Raw genomic sequence first — 10000 nt, 5'->3', positions numbered from 1 at the left:
CAGACTAGACTAGACCAGACCAGACTAGACTAGACCAGAGGGACAGACCAGACCAGACCAGACCAGACCAGACTAGACTAGACTAGACCAGACCAGACTAGACTAGACCAGAGGGACAGACCAGACCAGACCAGACCAGACTAGACCAGACCAGACCAGACTAGACCAGAGGGACAGACCAGACCAGACCAGTCTAAACCAGACCAGACTAGACCAGAGGGACAGACCAGACCAGACCAGACCGGACCAGACTAGACCAGACTAGACCAGAGGACATACCAGACCAGACTAGACCAGAGGGACAGACCAGACCAGACCAGACTAGACTAATCCAGACGAGTTCAGACCAGAGGGACAGACCAGACCGGACCAGACCAGACAAAATAGAATCACAGTTAACTACATAGCAGTTCAAACAAGATAGTTTAGTACAGGCCGAGTCGCCAACTGGATCTTGTCACAGAGCCACAATTACAAAGTCATTTGTGTGACAGCTTCAACAGTTACCTAAAGCTTGACTCCTCTTCTCTCTGCCGCACTGATGTTCCTGTTCAGAACTAAAACCTCTCAGCTTCACTCACCACTGGGAACGCATGGTTTTCTCTTATGTAGTTCAGCTGCTGGTTAATCATATAGTACTCAGAGGATTGTTCCTCCTGGTTAATCATATAGTACTCAGAGGATTGTTCCTCCTGGTTAATCATATAGTACTCAGAGGATTGTTCCTCCTGGTTAATCATATAGTACTCAGAGGATTGTTCCTCCTGGTTAATCATACAGTAATCAGAGGATTGATCCTCCTGGTTAATCATATAGTACTCAGAGGATTGATCCTCCTGGTTAATCATGCAGTACTCAGAGGATTGATCCTCCTGGTTAATCATATAGTACTCAGAGGATTGATGCTCCTGGTTAATCATATAGTAATCAGAGGATTGATCCTCCTGGTTAATCATATAGTACTCAGAGGATTGATCCTCCTGGTTAATCATATAGTACTCAGAGGATTGATCCTCCTGGTTAATCATATAGTACTCAGAGGATTGATCCTCCTGGTTAATCATATAGTACTCAGGGGGTTGTTCCTCCTAGTTAATCATATAGTACTCAGAGGATTGTTCCTCCTGGTTAATCATACAGTAATCAGAGGATTGATCCTCCTGGTTAATCATACAGTAATCAGAGGATTGATCCTCCTGGTTAATCATATAGTACTCAGAGGATTGATCCTCCTGGTTAATCATGCAGTACTCAGAGGATTGATCCTCCTGGTTAATCATATAGTACTCAGAGGATTGATCCTCCTGGTTAATCATATAGTAATCAGAGGATTGATCCTCCTGGTTAATCATATAGTACTCAGAGGATAGATCCTCCTGGTTAATCATATAGTACTCAGAGGATTGATCCTCCTGGTTAATCATGCAGTACTCAGAGGATTGATCCTCCTGGTTAATCATATAGTACTCAGAGGATTGATCCTCCTGGTTAATCATATAGTACTCAGAGGATTGATCCTCCTGGTTAATCATGCAGTACTCAGAGGATTGATCCTCCTGGTTAATCATATAGTACTCAGAGGATAGATCCTCCTGGTTAATCATATAGTACTCAGAGGATTGTTCCTCCTGGTTAATCATATAGTACTCAGAGGATTGATCCTCCTGGTTAATCATGCAGTACTCAGAGGATTGATCCTCCTGGTTAATCATATAGTACTCAGAGGATTGATCCTCCTGGTTAATCATATAGTACTCAGAGGATTGATCCTCCTGGTTAATCATATAGTACTCAGAGGATTGATCCTCCTGGTTAATCATATAGTACTCAGAGGATTGATCCTCCTGGTTAATCATATAGTACTCAGGGGGTTGTTCCTCCTAGTTAATCATATAGTACTCAGAGGATTGTTCCTCCTGGTTAATCATATAGTACTCAGGGGGTTGTTCCTCCTGGTTAATCATATAGTACTCAGAGGATTGATCCTCCTGGTTAATCATATAGTACTCAGAGGATTGATCCTCCTGGTTAATCATGTAGTACTCAGAGGGTATGAACAGGCCTGGAGCACAGTACTTAGTCCTTCCTCTAACTCAGCTGTGTAATGGAAATGTGTTGCTTCAAGAGAAAAGCAGGCTTTGCCCCAGATAAATGTGTAAGTGTTTGCCTTGCACAACACTTTCTCTCTATCCTCGCGACAAACACTGTTATGTCATTCTATTCACAGTTTCCCCCCCAATTATTCACCCATATTTAATTTGTATTTATTTTTCTTTTAACAATATTTCATCACCACCAACTCTGTGACTGGTTATGGTAATATGGTTGCCCTTCATTCTAATGATAACATCCTCACTATGTATGAAATGCAGGATTGTTGTTTCTCTATATGTTGGTTTTAGGTCTAGGATTGATGATAATTTAACTAGATGTTGATATTAGGTCTAGGATTGATGATAATTTAACTAGATGTTGGTATTAGGTCTAGGTTTGATGATAGATTAATTATATGTTGGTATTAGGTCTAGTTTTGATGATAGTTTAACTATATGTTGGTATTAGGTCTAGGTTTGATGGTAGATGAACTATATGTTGGTATTAGGTCTATGTTTGATGGTAGATTACCTAAATGTTGGTATTAGGTCTAGGTTTGATTATAGATTAACTATATGTTGGTATTAGGTCTAGGTTTGAATGTAAATGAACTATATGTTGGTATTAAGTCTAGGTTTGATAATATATTAACTATTGTACATGTCGGTATTAGGTCTAGGTTTGATAATATATTAACTACTGTACATGTTGGCATTAGGTCTAGGCTTGATGATAGATTAACTATATGTTGGTATTAGGTCTAGGTTTGATGATAGATTAACTACATGTTGGTATTAGGTCTAGGTTTGATGATAGATTAACTACATCTTGGTATTAGGTCTAGGTTTGATGATAGATTAACTACATGTTGGTATTAGGTCTAGGTTTGATGGTAGATTAACTACTGTACATGTTGGTATTAGGTCTAGGTTTGATGATAGATTAACTACATGTTGGTATTAGGTCTAGGTTTGATGGTAGATTAACTACTGTACATGTTGGTATTAGGTCTAGGTTTGATGATAGATTAACTACATGTTGGTATTAGGTCTAGGTTTGATGGTAGATTAACTACATGTTGGTATTAGGTCTAGGTTTGATGATAGATTAACTACATGTTGGTATCAGGTCTAGGTTTGATAATAGATTAACTAGATGTTTGTATTAGGGCTAGGTTTGATGGTAGATTAACTACATGTTGGTATTAGGTCTAGGTTTGATGATAGATTAACTACATGTTGGTATTAGGTCTAGGTTTGATGATAGATTAACTACATGTTGGTATTAGGTCTAGGTTTGATGATAGATTAACTACATGTTGGTATTAGGTCTAGGTTTGATGATATATTAACTACATGTTGGTATTAGGTCTAGGTTTGATGGTAGATTAACTACTGTACATGTATGTATTAGGCCTAGGTTTGATGATAGATTAACTACATGTTGGTATTAGGTCTAGGTTTGATGGTAGATTAACTACATGTTGGTATTAGGTCTAGGTTTGATGGTAGATTAACTACATGTTGGTATTAGGTCTAGGTTTGATGATAGATTAACTACATGTTGGTATTAAGTCTAGGTTTGATAATATATTAACTACTGTACATGTTGGCATTAGGTCTAGGTTTGATGATAGATTAATTATATGTTGGTATTAGGTCTAGGCTTGATGATAGATTAACTATATGTTGGTATTAGGTCTAGGTTTGATGATAGATTAACTACATGTTGGTATTAGGTCTAGGTTTGATGATAGATTAACTACATGTTGGTATTAGGTCTAGGTTTGATGATAGATTAACTACATGTTGGTATTAGGTCTAGGTGTGATGGTACATTAACTACTGTACATGTTGGTATTAGGTCTAGGTTTGATGATAGATTAACTACATGTTGGTATTAGGTCTAGGTTTGATGGTAGATTAACTACTGTACATGTTGGTATTAGGTCTAGGTTTGATGATAGATTAACTACATGTTGGTATTAGGTCTAGGTTTGATGGTAGATTAACTACTGTACATGTTGGTATTAGGTCTAGGTTTAATGGTAGATTAACTACTGTACATGTTGGTATTAGGTCTAGGTTTGATGATAGATTAACTACTGTACATGTTGGTATTAGGTCTAGGTTTGATGATAGATTAACTACATGTTGGTATTAGGTCTAGGTTTGATGATAGATTAACTACATGTTGGTATTAGGTCTAGGTTTGATGATAGATTAACTACATGTTGGTATTAGGTCTAGGTTTGATGATATATTAACTACATGTTGGTATTAGGTCTAGGTTTGATGGTAGATTAACTACTGTACATGTATGTATTAGGCCTAGGTTTGATGATAGATTAACTACATGTTGGTATTAGGTCTAGGTTTGATGGTAGATTAACTACATGTTGGTATTAGGTCTAGGTTTGATGGTAGATTAACTACATGTTGGTATTAGGTCTAGGTTTGATGATAGATTAACTACATGTTGGTATTAGGTCTAGGTTTGATGATAGATTAACTACATGTTGGTATTAGGTCTAGGTTTGATGATAGATTAACTACATGTTGGTATTAGGTCTAGGTTTGATGATAGATTAACTACATGTTGGTATTAGGTCTAGGGTTGATGATAGATTAACTACATGTTGGTATTAGGTCTAGGTTTGATGATAGATTAACTACATGTTGGTATTAGGTCTAGGTTTGATGATAGATTAACTACATGTTGGTATTAGGTCTAGGTTTGATGATAGATTAACTACATGTTGGTATTAGGTCTAGGTTTGATGATAGATTAACTACATGGTGGTATTAGGTCTAGGTTTGATGATATATTAACTACATGTTGGTATTAGGTCTAGGTTTGATGGTAGATTAACTACTGTACATGTATGTATTAGGCCTAGGTTTGATGATAGATTAACTACATGTTGGTATTAGGTCTAGGTTTGATGGTAGATTAACTACATGTTGGTATTAGGTCTAGGTTTGATGGTAGATTAACTACATGTTGGTATAAGGTCTAGGTTTGATGATAGATTAACTACATGTTGGTATTAGGTCTAGGTTTGATGATAGATTAACTACATGTTGGTATTAGGTCTAGGTTTGATGATAGATTAACTACATGTTGGTATTAGGTCTAGGTTTGATGATAGATTAACTACATGTTGGTATTAGGTCTAGGGTTGATGATAGATTAACTACATGTTGGTATTAGGTCTAGGTTTGATGATAGATTAACTACATGTTGGTATTAGGTCTAGGTTTGATGATAGATTAACTACATGTTGGTATTAGGTCTAGGGTTGATGATAGATTAACTACATGTTGGTATTAGGTCTAGGGTTGATGATAGATTAACTACATGTTGGTATTAGGTCTAGGGTTGATGATAGATTAACTACATGTTGGTATTAGTTCTAGGGATGATGATAGATTAACTACATGTTGGTATTAGGTCTAGGTTTGATGGTAGATTAACTACATGTTGGTATTAGGTCTAGGTTTGATGATAGATTAACTACATGTTGGTATTAGGTCTAGGGTTGATGATAGATTAACTACATGTTGGTATTAGGTCTAGGGTTGATGATAGATTAACTACATGTTGGTATTAGGTCTAGGGTTGATGATAGATTAACTACATGTTGGTATTAGGTCTAGGGTTGATGATAGATTAACTACATGTTGGTATTAGGTCTAGGGTTGATGATAGATTAACTACATGTTGGTATTAGGTCTAGGGTTGATGATAGATAATACATGTTGGTATTAGGTCTAGGTTTGATGATAGATTAACTACATGTTGGTATTAGGTCTAGGGTTGATGATAGATTAACTACATGTTGGTATTAGGTCTAGGGTTGATGGTAGATTAACTACATGTTGGTATTAGGTCTAGGGTTGATGATAGATTAACTACATGTTGGTATTAGGTCTAGGGTTGATGGTAGATTAACTACATGTTGGTATTAGGTCTAGGTTTGATGATAGATTAACTAAATGTTGGTATTAGGTCTAGGGTTGATGATAGATTAACTACATGTTGGTATTAGGTCTAGGTTTGATGATAGATTAACTACATGTTGGTATTAGGTCTAGGTTTGATGATAGATTAACTACATCTTGGTATTAGGTCTAGGTTTGATGATAGATTAACTACATGTTGGTATTAGGTCTAGGTTTGATGATAGATTAACTACATGTTGGTATTAGGTCTAGGTGTGATGGTAGATTAACTACTGTACATGTTGGTATTAGGTCTAGGTTTGATGATAGATTAACTACATGTTGGTATTAGGTCTAGGTTTGATGGTAGATTAACTACTGTACATGTTGGTATTAGGTCTAGGTTTAATGGTAGATTAACTACTGTACATGTTGGTATTAGGTCTAGGTTTGATGATAGATTAACTACTGTACATGTTGGTATTAGGTCTAGGTTTGATGATAGATTAACTACATGTTGGTATTAGGTCTAGGTTTGATGATAGATTAACAACATGTTGGTATTAGGTCTAGGGTTGATGATAGATTAACTACATGTTGGTATTAGGTCTAGGTTGATGGTAGATTAACTACATGTTGGTATTAGGTCTAGGTTTGATGATAGATTAACTACATGTTGGTATTAGGTCAAGAGTTGATGATAGATTAACTACATGTTGGTATTAGGTCAAGAGTTGATGATAGATTAACTACATGTTGGTATTAGGTCTAGGTTTGATGATAGATTAACTACATGTTGGTATTAGGTCTAGGTTTGATGATAGATTAACTACATGTTGGTATTAGGTCTAGGTTTGATGATAGATTAACTACATGTTGGTATTAGGTCTAGGTTTGATGATAGATTAACTACATGTTGGTATTAGGTCTAGGGTTGATGATAGATTAACTACATGTTGGTATTAGGTCTAGGTTTGATGATAGATTAACTACATCTTGGTATTAGGTCTAGGTTTGATGATAGATTAACTACATGTTGGTATTAGGTCTAGGTTTGATGATAGATTAACTAGATGTTGGTATTAGGTCTAGGTTTGATGATCGATTAACTACATGTTGATATTAGGTCTAGGGTTGATGATAGATTAACTACATGTTGGTATTAGGTCTAGGGTTGATGATAGATTAACTACATGTTGGTATTAGGTCTAGGGTTGATGATAGATTAACTACATGTTGGTATTAGGTCTAGGTTTGATGATAGATTAACTACATGTTGGTATTAGGTCTAGGTTTGATGATAGATTAACTACATCTTGGTATTAGGTCTAGGTTTGATGATAGATTAACTACATGTTGGTATTAGGTCTAGGGTTGATGATCGATTAACTACATGTTGGTATTAGGTCAACAGTTCTCATTCTGTGACTTGACAGACGGTCTTATTCCCCAACCTGGTCTCAGAGCATTTCGTATAATTTGGAACGTAATTCCGACACTCCATTGAGAATGATATTTTACGTTTGGTATGGAATGTATTTGTTTGTGGATGTTCGTCATCCATTTCATATTTGATACGTTACGAATTCCAATTCATATATGTTACAAATTTTCTAAATTTACAATATGGTCTCAATTTGCCAATGTATGTCATGTTACGAATGCCAATTTGTTGTGGATAACATTAGCTAGGCGGCAAAAACTAAATGTGGCTAACGTTAGTTAGGGTCAAGTTTAGGAGTTAGGTTAAAGTGTTAAGGTTAGGAAGTGTTAGCTAAATGGGTTATTTCTTATGTGTCAATACCAAACGTAACATATCATACGAATCTGAATGTGTCGGATTTACATTTACTGTGTTACATCTCGTCTATGAGACCAGGCTGCATCCAGAGATAATTCTGCTCTCTTGATCATGATCCCTGCGATATTCAGAATGCTCTGACCCCACAGGCATCTGGTTTCATCAAACCGGATAATCAACATAATTAAGTAATCAAATCAACGTAATTAAGGTTGTTAGGAGCAGAACAATGGATACTTCAGACAGAGGCACACCAGGTTCCCCTCCTTCCTTCTCTTAGATAACAAAAATAGTTAATTTGCTCAGTCCTCCCGCTCTGTCTGTCTGTGTGTGTGTGTGAGAAAGATTTAGGAGTTAATTGCTCAGTGGTTGGTCCCACCTCTCTGGTCCTCCGAATCACGTCACTCCGCCCCTGACATGGACGTCCTGTTGATGGAGGTAATCAGAGATGGCAGCTAACAGAAGAGCCAGTCAGCACACCCAGGTGTACAGCGGCCATTTTGATTTTGACAGACATTAATTCAGACCAGCAGGCGTCATGGAGGAGCGGGGCGGTGAAACAGCTGTCAGACAGCATTGTGTGTGTGTGTGTGAATTGTGACAGTTTCGCCTGCCGAGGGACGGCCGGGGGTGGGGGTGTGATGGGGGGGGGGGGGTGTTCAGTCAGATCCTGAAATCCTAATGTACTAATGTATCCTACCATTGGTCTGAACCCCTAATGTAACCTACCATGGGTCTGAAGCCCTAATGTAACCTACCATGGGTCTGAAGCCCTAATGTAACCTACCATGGGTCTGAACCCCTAATGTAACCTACCATGGGTCTGAACCCCTAATGTATCCTACCATGGGTCTGAACCCCTAATGTATCTACCATTGGTCTGAACCCCTAATGTAACCTACCATTGGTCTGAACCCCTAATGTATCCTACCATGGGTCTGAAGCCCTAATGTATCCTACCATGGGTCTGAAGCCCTAATGTATCCTACCATGGGTCTGAACCCCTAATGTATCTACCATGGGTCTGAACCCCTAATGTATCCTACCATTGGTCTGAACCCCTAATGTATCTACCATGGGTCTGAACCCCTAATGTATCCTACCATGGGTCTGAACCCCTAATGTATCCTACCATGGGTCTGAAGCCCTAATGTATCCTACCATGGGTCTGAACCCCTAATGTATCCTACCATGGGTCTGAACCCCTAATGTATCCTACCATGGGTCTGAACCCCTAATGTATCCTACCATGGGTCTGAAGCCCTAATGTATCCTACCATTGGTCTGAACCCCTAATGTAACCTACCATGGGTCTGAAGCCCTAATGTATCTACCATTGGTCTGAACCCCTAATGTAACCTACCATGGGTCTGAACCCCTAATGTAACCTACCATGGGTCTGAACCCCTAATGTAACCTACCATGGGTCTGAAGCCCTAATATGGAATAGGAGGCCAGCCAGTCCTTAGTTAACAGTCATCTTCTATATGTCTCATCAGGAGGCCCAGTGGCCGACAAAGAGAAGAAGAGAGAATTCAGCGAGGTGTCACAGCTCCTTAAGATTGAGAAAATCCAATCCCCTGGACGGAGAGAGAGAGGAAAAGAGAGGGGAAGAGAGAGAGAGAGAGAGAGAGAGGTAGAGGGGGAGTGAGAGAGGGGGAGCAAGAGAGAGAGAGAGAGGGAGAGCAAGAGAGAGAGGGAGAGGGAGAGGGAGAGAGCAAGAGAGAGATGGAGAGAGAGAGAGAGAGGGGAGAGGATGAAGAAAGAGAGAGACAGGGAGAGAGAGAGGGAGAGAGCGTGAGAGAGAGGGGAGAGGATGGAGAGAGAGAGAGACAGGGAGAGAGAGAGAGAGAGAGAGGGGAGAGGATGGAGAGAGAGGGAGAGAGATAGAGAGAGAGAGAGAGATGGAGAGAGAGTGAGCATTATTACAGTACCAATTATTATTAGCATTATTAGCAGTACCAAGCATTATTATTCTGCTGGGTACTGCATCAGTTTATCTGATGTACCGTACTTTACAAATGTACAATAAACATTACACTTACAAAAGTTATAAAAGATTTAAGACATATTACATGTCATATCTTGTATATATACAGCGTTGTAGTGATGTAAATAGTTAAAGTACAAAAGTAAATAAATAAACATTAATATTGGTTGT

General features: G+C 38.3%; 1 protein-coding gene across 1 annotated transcript in view; it reads left to right on the top strand.

Moving 5' to 3' along the window:
• The window catches only part of LOC135537746 (thyrotropin-releasing hormone-degrading ectoenzyme-like), a 116410-nt gene that overhangs the window by 28879 nt on the left and 77531 nt on the right, over positions 1 to 10000 (top strand). The gene's annotated exons all lie outside the window — the stretch shown is intronic.

Source organism: Oncorhynchus masou, unplaced genomic scaffold (assembly GCF_036934945.1).
Source record: "Oncorhynchus masou masou isolate Uvic2021 unplaced genomic scaffold, UVic_Omas_1.1 unplaced_scaffold_834, whole genome shotgun sequence".
NCBI lineage: Eukaryota > Metazoa > Chordata > Actinopteri > Salmoniformes > Salmonidae > Oncorhynchus > Oncorhynchus masou.
Note: the sequence above shows the minus strand (reverse complement) of the source record. Positions and strands in the feature narration are given on the sequence as shown.